Source organism: Arvicanthis niloticus, chromosome 12 (genome assembly GCF_011762505.2).
Source record: "Arvicanthis niloticus isolate mArvNil1 chromosome 12, mArvNil1.pat.X, whole genome shotgun sequence".
Lineage (NCBI taxonomy): Eukaryota > Metazoa > Chordata > Mammalia > Rodentia > Muridae > Arvicanthis > Arvicanthis niloticus.
In genome coordinates, this window is record NC_047669.1 from 48,266,429 (window position 1) to 48,281,240 (window position 14,812).

A 14,812-nucleotide genomic window follows, 5' to 3' on the forward strand; every position below is an offset into this window, starting at 1 on the left:
GTTCAGTGACCTACTTCCTCTATTGAGGTCCTATTTCCTAAGACTTCTACAACCTACCCAAACAGTGCTACCAGCTTGAAAGCAAGCCAGCGTGCACACATGGTTAGTGTGGAAATAATACAGTGGCAGTCCTCAAGCTTCCTCCCCCCATCCTGTTTACTCCTCAAAATGGAAATGCATGTAGAGGGTAAGTGCTGTTCACTCAAATCCCAAAGATTTCCTTCTCAGCAATATCTCCACATTCCTAAGGCAAGGAGAAATGATTCCAGTCTAAAATCAAGTCACCACTCTCTTGCATAATGGGATCATGACTCTGTGTCTATAACACACATTGATTCATTTTTCACAACACCTTTCCTCCTGAGACTTCTAAACATGGGTTTTCAGGAAACATCCAGATCTTCTGTGTCTCTCCTATTCTACCATGTCTGATTTGATGACCACACTAGAGATCAGCCTTCTTAAATGGACAAAAGAAAAACAAAAACAGAAGGCAAGAAAAATACAGAATAACATCTCAAAATATCATCGGAGACAGAACTTCACATTTTGTTTCGTGAAAAATTTTTGAAGGATATGGATCCCCTAAGAATGCCTACCGTTCTAATCTGGATATAGTGTTTTGTAAACAATCATTGTATAACTAGTTATACATGTGGAAATGGGTAAAGGGTAATGTAGCAGATTCTGCAATGAAACTGCCCTTTTTAAAATGGCTTTTACCTCTCCACTTTTGCACTGTAGAATACAAAAGCAAGAAGAAAGGATGGTGCTGAGAAAAGCATGCTGACTACTCTTTCGTACAACTAGAATCCTAATGATGCTCAATCTGCTCTTAACTTTACGTCCAGATTTATATCATCTTTATCATGGCAAGTCTATAGGTTTCATTTCTACACAAAGTATGTCACTTAATATTGTAATGGTCTTTTCATTGTTTTTTCTTTGTCTTCTCTTGCTTAGATTGCCTCTGATTTTCATTTGAAAATCTTTGCTCTCATTAATATTGAAATACATGTCCGACTTCCATCCTTAAACATTTAGTAAGCTACTGCCTCATGTATCTTCAACTGTCAGTGCCTAACTTGATTAAATACACACACACACACACACACACACACACACACACACACACACACACTATCCCCAAAGCTGAGTATGGTAGAATGTTGCTACAAGCTCCAACCTTTGGGCTACTGAGACAGGAGGAATACAAGTTCAAAGCCCACCTAAACTAAATAGTGAGACTCTGTCAAAAAAAAAAAAAAAAAAAAAAAAAGTCGGAAAATAAACATTAAGAAAACATCATAGCCTATCTTTAAAGATCCCTTTAAAACCCACATCACTTTTGATCACCCTCTTTTGAAGAAACTCTTTTTTATTAGATATTTTATTTATTTACATTTTAAATATCATCTCCTTTCCCCATTTCCCCCCTCCCTAGAACCTCCCTATTCCATTCCCCTTCCTCCTTTTTGCTTTTATACCATTTTAATTACATGCAAGTACTAAGGTCAGTTCTAGTTTGAGGAACTAGCAATACAATAGATGCAAATAGTCAAGGAACAAGCAAGACAATAAACACAAATAGTCAAAGAACAAGCAATGTCAGATTCCTGCCAAGTGTGGGGACAAAAAACCTTGAGGGGGTGGGGGGGAGGGGGGAGAGGAAGTCCGGTGGCAGGTCTCAGCAGCGGCTTCCCACACCACCCCAGGGTCCCACATTCATGCAGCTGTCGGTGGGTGGGCCAGCGGCTGCATTAAGAAGGTTCCAGGATTCCAAAGGCTGGGAATCTGGTGGAGAGACCAGGCGACACGTGGAGTCCGGTTTTCCAAAGCTTTATTGTTCATGGCATGTTTAGTGGGTATAGATGTCATGCGTTTCTCCTCCAAAAGCCGGGGAGCCTAATTTTTATAGGGAGGGGGAAAAGGGGAGGGAGTAACTTAATTAGCTACGCCCCTGGCCTTTTGATAATTCATTAATATTTAAATCTCTGGAGGTGAAGACTTGTTAATCACGCCCTCTACCTGTGTCCTACGAGACTGAAGGTGGCAGGTTAAATGGAGTTACCCCATCCAAGGCCCAACAGCCAAGCAGCCCATTTCCTTGTCCTTGGCCCATGTCAGAGTCTTGCCAAGCAGCCCCTAAAAAGTCAGCCTCCTCATTGCTATGTGTGCTGGGAACTTCCATGTCTTATCTATTTTTAATTTCTCAGTCTCCATCTTTATCCATCCATTAACTCTCCAAGTTATTTACTGGTAGTGGCAAGTACATAGGTCCCACCCCAACTCCATGGTTTCATGAGGAGATAATACAGAGGTGGAAGGGGAAAAGCAGTAATTCTAACAGTCCTAATTCAGAACTTGCTGGAAGAAAAATACAGTCTCTTAAAATATAAAGACCATGATGTTGACCTAAGACTAATTTGATATGCCTAGAATTGTACTTTGGTTTATTTTTCTTCTCTTCTATTCCTTTGCTAATGCTGTTGCTGCTTGTTGATATTGTGAAATATTCCTTCACTGGACCTTAGGGAAGACTTTTTGAATATTTGCTTGAAACTGATTTTCCACCCCTATTATTCTTGGAAATCAACTCCAAAACAAGAACAGAATAGTTTATTAAATCATTCAAAATGTTTAGCTGTAACTAATCTTTGTCAGGTTCATCATGACACAAATCATCATATTATAAGATTTCAAGCTATTTTTACCTTGGTGATATATTACTTTTGCAAGAATTTTCATGGTATGGCAACTGTTGGATCTTACACTCCACTTTATAACACAGCCATCTTACATTTGCTATGATTTAAGAGACAGTATCAAACCAGCTTGTGTACATATCCACTTCAGAATGTAATCCAAGGACGCTAAGCGTTGTGTTATTATCTATGAAGTAGCATTTTCATGTTTCTCATCTGGTAATCCTTCATATGAATTTATTATAGCATTATGAGTTTAGAAACATTTTTAAAATGGTTGAAAACAACAATGCACATGATACTCAGGAGGAACAAAAGACATGACAGAACAGAAAATTTAGAATTTTCAATTCTTTTATTATTTATTATTAGTTCATTGCTGTTAACTTGAGCTAATTTTTAATTGTGTGAGTTCTTTACAGTTCACTCTCTCCTCACCTAGTGAAGAATATGTGGATTCTACTTACTCTCATGAGACAAACATTTATGAACTAATTTTGTAAGAAAATTTTTTCTGCATTATATAGTAAGCGCATGTCTGATTTTTAAAGAAATTGCTAAAATGTTTTCCAAAGTGGCCCTACAGCGTTATGTGCCCACTGGTGTGCTATGCAAGCATATTCTACCACTAGGCAGGGCCCAGCCTCTATGACTCTTGTTTGTCCAAATTTAACACACATTACATGTCAGCTCTGTGGGTCAGAGACCAAAAACAGTGTCTATAGGCTGAATTAAAGGTACTGACAGACCTGCTTGCCTTCTGGGGGTTCTAAACAATTTTAAATTCCTGATGAATAAAGAATTTGTTTGTTTTTTTTTTTAAGTTCTCCTCTGATTTAGAAATATAGAGATCCTGAAATCCCAATATAAATTTCCTTTCTTTTCATTTTTCCCAAATAAAAAGATCTCCAACCATTAAAAAAAAGTCTCATAGTTATTTAACTGATTTTTAGAAATAAACTTTTTGATTAATAATTTTATCCATTTACATTTCAAATGGTACCCCCCTTCCCAGTTATCTCTCCACAAGCCCCCCCCCATTCCATCCCTCCTCTCCTCCCTCCCTTTTGCCTCTATGAGGGTGCTCCTCCACCCACTCACCCACTCCCGCCTCACTGCAATAGCATCCCCCTACACTGGGGCACCAAACCTCCACAGGACCAAGGGCATCCCCTCCCATTGATGTCATATAAGGCTATCCTCTGCTACATATGTTCCTGGAGCCATAGATATCTCCATGTATACTCTTTGGTTGGTAGTTTAGTCTCTGGGAACTCTGGGGGGTCCAGTTAGTTGATATTGTTCTTCCTGTGGGGTCGCAATCCTCTTCAGCTCCTTCAGCCCTAGCTCTTCCATTGGGGTCCCCAGGCTCAATCTAATGGTTAACTGTGAGTATCTGCATCTATATTAATCAGGTGCTTGTTGGGGAACAGTAGAGTGATGGTGCAGCATTTAAGATCTGCTGATCCAGACAACTCCGATTCAATTCCCAGCATACATGGTGGTTCACAACCATCCACAATTTCAGTTTCAGGGATCCAGTCTTCCGACCTCTGCTGGTGCAGAGCACAAAGGTGGTGAGCAGATATCCATGTGAGGAAAACACTCATCCACATAAATAAATAAAATAGATAAGTACAAAGTTTAAATGACCATTTTGTTTTTCTTTTCTACCAGTACTTCAAGATGCACATAAGCACAGTTGGTCTGTGACAATGTGTACGGACACCCAGAGATGCAGGGGGAAGGTGGTGGCATAAATTAGCTGATTTGATGCCATTTAGGGCTGTGCTGAAAATTTTCTTTCATATAAAAAATTAATTTTATCATGTCACTTCCAACCCTCATGCCATATTGTCCACAGAGAATCAGAACCAGTCATGAAGGACGCAGAGCCCTATTTCCTGACATAGGCTCTCCCATCCAGATCTAAAGCTGTAGCAACAGTAAAACTTCAGACTGCTTCAGGCTCTTTTATTTCACTGCTTCTCCCTAAGAACGAATCATCTCTTCTGGCAATGATTCATTGTGCACCCTTATGCATCCAATTTCATTCCTGAACAGCTCTAGAGACCACGGTGCAAGGCAAAGGTGTTTTTTCCCCCCATATCAGAACGTTGAAACAAAGCATTCTCCCGGTTGTCTCTGTATCTTAGTGATAACTGCAGTGTCCTGTGTGACCTGATAATACTAAAAGGATGAAGATTGTGATCCACTTCCTTCAGCAATTACGCTGATAGAGTCTAAACCAAACATTTCTTAATAATGGCATGTCAGTGTTCAGCAATAACCCAAAAATGTGACGTGCCCATGATAAAGAGGCAAGCCATGGGCAGAGGGCACCGCACTTCTGTGCTTTACGAGTATGCCTACTGTGATCTCCACTTAGTGATGTTGCTTCTGGTAGCCCTCGAGATGCTTAATATTGCTCTCAAGTCCCCACTAGGCTGCCAGTGAATACCATGCTAGTTGGCTCCCCTTATAATCTGTCATCACAATGTTCTGTATTACCACTAGGGAGACAAGTTTGGCAGCGTAATCCTAAGAAACCAGCTTTTAACTTTTCAATCATATTTAGCTCCCTTCACACTTTGTTTTGATGAAGAAGGGGAAAAAAGCAGAAAACATAGATGCTGGCAAAGTAGCACTAGGATTTAGAAACTTTTGTCCCTGGCTTAGAAGTTTATGTGTTAGTCCTGGGGCGGTGATCCAACTCAGCAATTCAATGCTCTGGTTCTCCATGCAGAACAGTCCAGCAATGAACCAGCATATACCTTTGACCTCTTGATCTAACCTATAGGTATAAAACCCGAAGGACTTAGACTGAGCACAGTATATGCCTGAATGTATTCCGAGTCTTCTCATAAGTCCTCTGGGCCTCGTGTTTACCCTGTCCTTAGGTACAATGGCGAAACATCCACATAAGCTCTCTTGATAATAAGAGCCAGAGATTTTTTTTTTTTATTATTGTTATTACATTTACTGATTTGTTGGAGGAAGAGGCTACATACTATGGGTTGTTCAGGTTGGGCAGTGAGGTCAGAAGCAGCTTTGTAGAGTCAGTCCACTCCTTCCCCTTTGCAAGTCTCGAGGTTTGAACCCAGGTCCTCAGGTTTGGCTTTGAGAACCTTTACTCACTGAGCCATCTCAAAGGCTTTTTTAAAAATCTTGGTTCCTACATCCTCACCACATCAACAACTCATCAAAACTTAACACTTCCCAGAGCACACTCTCTGTGGTTATGTGTCCTGAACTTTCTGGCCCCTGTATTCATACTGGTCACACTGGCTTGAGAGTTTCCCATGTCCTTTTGTACTGGTCAGGATTTTATCAAACTAGTTGTCCTGAGTTCAGAGAGTCAAAGGAACTGAATAAATTCTAAAGTTTGTGTGAAAGAGAAAATCAACCTCGATGCAGCATCAGTTTCGTGGTTAGTAATGGGGAGTCACTGAGCATACCTTCCATCTTACAGAGAATCCAGAGCCACAAGTGTCACTTGAGTGTAGACATCAATGACTAAAATCCAGACCAGTAAAAAAGGACATGGGAAACTCCCAAGACACTATGACCAGTATGAATACAGGAACCAGAGAGTTCACGACACACAGCTACAAAAAACCATAGGGTGTACTGCAATCTGGGTATTCTGGGGGGCTATCAACCAATTCATCTTCTGCTTGTCCAGAAAGGTACAGAAGAAATACTGTCACCAAGTTCTTGTGCTGCTGTTGTGGCTCTCCCTAGTACTAGCCATGGGCAGGGGTGTCAGATCCTTGCTGCACGAACCTCATACGACCTATTCTCAGTCTTGCTTTCTCTCAGCAAGTCTTGCTTTCGCTTCTTGTAACCTAATATTAAGAATGGCATCTCATTACCTTTGCTATGTTCCAGTTGTTGAGTGCAGCACACGCTCAAGGCAGGGTATGGAATAGATAGTAAGAACCAAGAGGCTATTGGGTTCATCCAGTATCTGCCTACCACACAAAGAGATTTGCTTTGCTTGTGTTCTCACTGATATAATCCAAAGCAACCAAGAATAAGACAGCACTCACAATGTGGTTAGTGAGTGACTGAGTGCCCTTTCACATATTAATATGATGCTTAAAAGCAAAGAACATGTAACCTGCTACATTCTAGCCTGGGATGATTTTAACAACTATATATATATATATTTTAATTCATTTTATTATGCTACATTTAAAAATCAAAATCAAATTTAGCATCGCTCCAAGAAGGTATTATGAAAATAATACCACTTACTGAATCCTTTTGTGGATTTACTGGTATTCTGCTGGAAACTGTCATTTTATGACATATAGCGCTAGATAATATGGTTGAAGATAATGCAGTCTATTTTAAGAGTTTAACATTGGTTACTGAGAGGCTTTTATGCTTTGAATTTATAAAAGTAAAATACACAGAATACATGCATGTTATTTATTCATAGATTGTTTGGTTTGGTATAGATTTTTAAATAGTATTAAGAATCAGAAAAAAATCAAAAATTTATTAAGCACAGGCAAGTTGCTTAATAGAAATATTCATGTGTAACATTAGTCATTTAATTCTCTCTTTCTTTGTGTGTGTGTGTGTGTGTGTGTGTGTGTGCATGCGTTCACACATGTGCATACATTAATGGAGAGAATGTTGTTGTAAGATATTATTTCTGGAAAGAAATGAAATGGACAAATATCTACCCATCCTATTCAGAGAACTAACAACATATCAAAGTAGATATACAACCAAAACCCAACTTGGTGGGCCAATGAATATATTGGGGTTATTTATGCAAGTTTGGTTAAGGGGTTACTTACAAGAGCAGAAAAACTCAAAGACAAGTGCACTACCAAAGTTCACCCCACCATGGGTGACAACTCACTAAACTGAAAAGCTGACTGTACCACAAGAGGTTAGAAAAACTCCTTTCCAAGTAATTCAGTTGATCTGAGCCACTTCCTGGAAGCTCAGCATGTCTGAGAGTGTTCCTGCGCAAGTTGAAGGAGACTCTTGCATCTGATCAGCTTCAAGGACTTCCTGAAACTTTCAGGTTGGTTACTCTCTGAGTCTTACAAGCTTTCCTGCAGGTTGGAACATTTTATCTCAGAGGACATTGCTAAACAACAGGTGTACATGTGTTTACTGAGGTATGTGATTGTGTGTACATGTGAATGTTATAGTTCAGTCTTAGATGTTTATTCTCTGCTGTCATTCATTTTTTTTTAAAACAGGCCCAGAATGCACCACATAGACTACACAAACTGGTCACCCCTGAGTGTTATAATTATAAGCATGGACATGGTTGCTGTTGTGTTGTGTTGTGTTATATTTTTATATATAAATTCTAGAAATTGACTCAGGTCTTACAAGGCAAGCACTTTACTGACTGAGCTTTCTATCTAGTCTTTACTGACTATTTTTAAATAGTAGATATTATTTTCTAGGTCCTGGATACTCAGCGTTTCTGAACTGAAAATTGAGTAAAATCCCTGAAAAGGTAGTTAGGTAGATTATTATCACTCTCTACAAATGTGAAAGACATATTCCTGGACTGGGTTGGATTCTTGAAAAGCTGTACTAGGTATGTCTAGCACGTGGCCTGCAGGCACTTCCATCCCAGCATGATTATGAATATAGCCCAACTCATTTGTAGAGATTGAGACCATATTACACTCTCAAAGGCTAGCAGCAACTTTTGTTAACAAGAAGTAGAAGGAGTTTAAATGTTCAGAAGCAGAGAAACATGTTATGATACAATGTTCAAGTATTTCCTTAAAAATTAAGAATAAATTTTCTAGCCAGACCACATCATAGACTATTTGGAAATCACTAAACTTTGAGAAAAGAATGATTCTAACAAAATAGTTTCATCTATTAACTAACTCCTATCAGCTGAAAGTGCCTATCTTACTGAGTGCTGTTAGGAAGATGGCATGCCAATATTTGGGCAAATATATGTACTTTTTAGCTACTAAATGCTGCTGGTGATAGAAGAGGGTAAAGGCAAACATTTACTCATTGTGTATTTTGTGGAATTGTGATTTTTAAAAATATGGTTCCTTGTGTCTTTCAGTGCCTAGCACAGTACATCAAAAAAAATTTGTGGAATTTTTAAAGCTAATATTGAAGAGTCCCAAATGGTACTTCACCATGCTTGTGATGAAAGGAACTCTAAACTCCATCGATCTTCAAAAGTTCATGATTACACAATAGTCAATTACTCTAATGCTATTTTAACTAAGTATAAATTAAAAATAAATTTTTTATTAAATAAAATTATGATGTCATGCTTATCACATAAATCCTCAACTCTGACTTTTCTGTTTATGTTCAAAAGTGGCCAGAGACCAAGAGAAGGCATTTAGATTCCCAGGAACTAGACTTGTAGAAGGTTATTAGTTGCCTGATGTAGATGCTTGGAATCAAACCTAGGTCCTCCATAAGAGTAATATATGCTCTTAACTTCTTGGACATCTCTCCAGCCCCTTCCATTGATTTTTTTAACCTGTTTTTCTTAAACTATAGCTTGTACATTTAAAATAATTCTGGAATACAATACTTTAGAAGAATTCCATATATGTCATAACCCAAAATTTTACTAATTATTTGAATTTTGGTATGACTCTTGTTTTCAATTAAATTTAACTGAATTGATTAATTCAATTAAGCATTCATTTAAAAGGTGAATAATCACCATAAAGGAGTAAAATAAAATAGTACTATTATTTCTTAGTATAGGGTAATATTAGGTGGAAAGACTGTTAAGAGCTGGAGGACTATCATGTCTTCTATAAGCTACTCTTTTAGACATAACAGGAAGCATCACCCATGAAGGCTCAACAATATGGTTGCAAAACAAGACCTGCATGTACACACCAGAACCAATTAATGTCTTTGTAGCTGGGATTATTTTACAAGTCTTACCCCTAGGAGTGACACAAACAACCAATGGCTGTTGGGAAAGAAAAAAATCTGCTTTCTCCAAAAATGATCCCCTGATAGGTTATCCAATCACATGGTCAGCCACTAACACATGTAAGAGCAACATTAAGTGAACTCAGTATGGTGTGTGTGTGTGTGTGTGTGTGTGTGTGTGTGTGTGTGCGCGCGCGCGCGCGCGCTCGCACGCGCACACACATGTGCACATGTGCACATGCGTGTAACCATAATATTTAAGAAAAAAATGTGTTGAAAGGGAGTGGAGCTGATTATATCTGCCTAGACAGAGTAATCAGCCCTTAATAATTCTGCATCACTAAGGTCTGTCAGATGATTCTGGACCAGAAGGCTGAAGATTTGATGCTCCAACGTTCGGTAGTATAGGGGCTTTCCAGGTGTTCAGCGGTCTCTATAAATTGGCAAAGTTATAGAAGCTATGCTTTGTGCTTCCCATAATTTCAGTTAACTCAGTCATTCTGGATTTCTGATGGGGTTGAAGACCTATAGTCTCATAGCCAATCCTGGCTATTTACTTTGAGAGAAAAGATATGAGTGGATGGTTTTCAGCTGACATTCATTCTAAAGCCAAGAAAAAAGCCAGGTTCAAAACTAAGTGTTTTAGTTAGGAGAGATGACAGAGGTTCTGGTTAGTCAACAAAATGATGGACTGAGTATTAGGACTATCTTGTACCTCACTGGTACAATTAGGAATAATTATGCTCTAATTGTATTTTGAGAGAAAAGTTTTATTTTAACAGGAAGGGTGATATGTAGGAAGAGCTAAGGGGGAAGGAGTACCGAGAGGAAGAGATGGAGTAAGGAGAGGAGAAGATGAAGAAGAGGAGAAGCTAGGTGATGAGAGAGAGAAGGAGAGAGAAAGAGGTGGGGGCATGGAAGCAGATGTTCACATGTCTCCACCAGTCAAAGATAGTTTATATATCTAGGCTGGGTATTAGGTTACACTTCTGATTGAGCATTACCAAACTTAAAAAGCCTTTGATTAACATTTTTTTAAAAAATGTATAAAAGCAGAAAGGAAAAGGGGGCATGGGATAGGGGTTTTCTAGGGAGGGGAAATGGGGAAAGAAGATGGCATCTGAAATGTAAATAAAATATAAAATAAAAATAAAAAAAGAAAGGGAGTGGAGGAGCTGGAGTAGTTAAAGTGGAGGTGGAAATTATATAAAGACTCTACTCATGTATTAAATTCTCAAAAAAATAAATTAAAAAAAGAACAATAAAAAGAAAGCATAATATTAGGAATGAAATGTAAAGGCAGATCAAATAAATAAGGGTCTAATGATTAACAGAACTCTAGAGCCATCAATAAAACTACTGAGTCTAAGGTTAGAACCTTTTTACAATCTCAGGTAATGATAATTCAAAACTGACCAAGTTTGGAACTTGTAATAATAAAAATAACTTGATCACTGTAAGTTACAAAACTTAGCATGTGGCCTATCTTTGCCTTATGAACATGACAAGTGACACTCTTTTCATATTACTGTTTGGACATATGCATTCTAGAAACTCTGCAGTAAATACGCATGTTCTCAAGCATCCGATAAGGCAGACAGGGAACCCCGTACCAGACTTGAGTGTCATCACAGAGACTTTCCACATAAGATCTTCATACTAACTCAACTTCAACAAAAGGCAGTTTCAGTTGAGATGTTACTTTTATCCACTCAAAAGGCCAACTACTATAAGATTGTTTGAGTTTAGGAAAGTTAAGTACCATTTGACTTTGAATAGCTGTACAAACATGTAAAAGCATAATGCAATTGTAAACATTGAAGGGAAGGGTTTTGGTATACAGTTTCTAGGCTTCCACACACCTGTAGACCTTCTGAAACCATGCCTTATGTTGATGAACATCTTTCTAATAAGAGGACCTGGGAAGCAAAGGGAAGAAAGAGAGAAGATGCTGTGTAGGTCTGCAGTGTGTGCGCAGTGTGTGCAGCAGGGGGAACACGCCCCATGGGGAAACAGGACAAAGTAGAGCGCTTAGGAAAGTGCAGGTCAGGTAACCAGGATTGTGACAGTCTCAGCTGAGACAAATGAGCTAACGTGACCTGGAAATAGGGTGGTGGGAAAAACAAATCTCCAAGAGTTAAGGAAGTGTTCATGTGGGCAACAATGCTGTCGAGACAGTGTACTGGGGTCCTAGGATGCATTATGTGCCTGTGTTTTGTGCAAATGACAATATAATTCTCCTCCCAGGTGCAGCTATAGGGAAAAAAATCTATTTTGCAACCGAGAAAGAAGCTATTTGCTCCATATGCATTATTTGTTGTCCCAGTGATATATAGCTAATAAATGTGGTTATAAATATTTAAGCTATTAATGGCTGTGTTACACATTATAAATAGCTCCATGAGCTCACCAGACATTGTAAGTGATACACTCAGCTTCCCCAAGGAATGGTGGATAAAGTCACGGCCACATAATGTGCATTCACCAGTGACAGATGAGTACTATGTCAGAAACAGATACTACACTGGGTTTATTTTCGTCAGTAAAATTGGTAGCAAAGAGGATATTACATAAACTGACCTCATCTAACTGATGGCATGCTATGACTAAGGAAAAGTTTAGCTTTTGTAGAATTAATTTTACTCCATATACCAAGTGTGACTTTTAAAAAGCCTGAGATGAATGTGAAGAATTCGTTATTTAGAAGCCCTGAATGTGGCATTCTGAGTGTTTCTGCTACCCATTTTCTTCTTTTATCTAGCTTTATGTTTCCTTGCTCATACATCTAATTAAGCTATAAGGTAAAGGTAATGAATCATCTCAGCAGGATGCTAGAGGCACAGAAGTAAAGGCAGGTCAGTTTCAGAAATGGCCATGTTGAATTGCTTAATTAATTTCCATGACTTGTGTTATATACCACTATTAATCTATCTAATCTATCTAAGGATCACTTTTCTGTTTTGTTTTGTTTTGTTTTGTTTTGTTTTGTTTTGTTTTGTTTTGTTTTTAATAGGAAAACAGACTAAAGTGATATCTCAGCAGTTCAGGGCACTGGCTGCTCATCCAGAGCACCCAAGTCCAAATCTCATCATCTGAATGATGGCCTGCAACCATCCCTAACTCCAGTCCTAGGAGAGCTGATGCTCTCTTCTGGGTGCAAGTCGTCCCAGTCATGCATATGGTATACAGGCATACATGCAGGCAAAAGACTCATGCACATAAAATAATTTTTAAAAGTTAACGTATAAAAACAAGCTCAAAGTTGTTGTGAAATTAAATGTGTATGCATAGAGAGTTGTTCATGGAGAGGTGCTAAGGTAATATAATGACCAAACTTCAGAAAGGTGATGATTTCCATCTTCTTTTTTTTTTTCCAATGTAATATCTGTATTGATTATTTGGAAATTTTACAAAATGCACCCCAGTCACACCCACTTCCCAGTCCCAGGCACATATATGTGAGAAGCACAGAGTAATTTCACTGTCCATCCTTCACTCATTGAAGCTTTAAGCTGTATATCCACTGGATACCCAGGGGCATCTCTGCAATTGTTATGGCAACCTTGAAATGTAGCATCATTTCTCCAGTTTTTAAGAAACTAAAACTAAAGCTCAGGGGTGATGTGCTCAAAGTCACACAAATATTAAATGGCAAAGCCAGAAGCTGGCTCCAGCCCAGTTCCGTTAAATTCCAGAACCTGCAAGAGTTCCAAACCTACAAAGACAGCAGAGAGATGCAGAGGACAAGAAGACCTGATGAGCAGTCTCCCCACCCATCCACTCACCCCCTCTCTATGCCCCCTAATTCACTCACTCTCCCAAGGCGAGTTACGGGAATGTGTTGAAACTCAGTGTTCTGTCTCTAAGATTACCCTAGATGATCTTCAGAAACCCAGAGAAAGAATTTCCCAGAATGAATGAGGATTCTGGGATCTGTATATTTTCTAAAATGTGGTTTGTTTTTGCAAAGTCAGCTACCTAATTGAATCCTTTGCTGATTATCCTCAGGCAAGGACTGATGTTAACACAGAGAAAGAATGTCCTTAGGTCTACAGAGGCAAGAGAAAGTGTCTCTGCTACCAGTGCTCTGGATTTTCTCTATGTTTGTTCATTATGCATCTCAGATTTTCCAGCAAAAATAAAGAAATCACATGCTGTAGCAAAGAATGTGTATATTTTCATGTAGTCGGAAGATAGGTTTCAGGCATATTCAAGAATGCTTTAACTATTATTAGTGATGATAAATCCTTTACCAGTTAGCATTTGTTGACTTCTATATTAAATGTGGACAAATAAAATTGATTTAATCCCCCAATCCTACAGAGAGACTGAGCATCAACTGGCATTTAAATAAAAGACTTTATATTTCTTACTGTCCTCATTATTCTGTGCACCTGGGATCCCCCTTGATATATCTGGACTGCCAAGCCTCTTGTGTGATCACTTGTAGACTACTCTTATCCTATGTAAATTCTTTTATATATTACCCAAACTTCATATAACCAAAAGCTTTCCACATATAAATATATAGAAAAAGTTAATTGTAGTTTCTGCCTTCATATATACTTTGAAAGAGAACGACAGTAATTTGGGAATTAAATGCCATGTTTAGAATTGAGGACAGCCAAAGAAACTCCACCATATACAGTTATATGACTGGGTTATCATATAAATCTGAGATAGAATGTTGAAATGGGACTTTGTTTTCTTGTCTTTAACTAAGAATAAAATTTATAATGGATGAAAACTAAAAGAGTTGATAAATAAATTATGATACCTTTCTGACCCCTGCTGCATCTTACAGCATAAAATTTTCGCTTATGTTGTGTTATATTCTAACTTTCTCATTAAATAAATTAGTCTACTTCAACTGAAGTGGAAGGAGATGCTACATAAGAAAGCCTTGTGTTGATTGATTGTGATGTCTAACTGAGCTTAACACTTATTTTGCACTTTATGTCCTCAAAGCACTTCACAAACATTAGCTAATTAATCATCATGTCACGCTGATGTCAGAAAGGTGGTTGAATTCCCATTTCTGAGATGAAGGAATTAAGCAAAGTGGCTTATGACAATGAAAGGCCTTCAGAAGTTTAAGTCTGAAGTCCTTGGGCAAGTTCTCCCTAACTGGCTGTAACATGGAGTTAATTGTGTATACAGAAGAGAAGGAAAGCAGGAGAGTCCATGGCTCATCA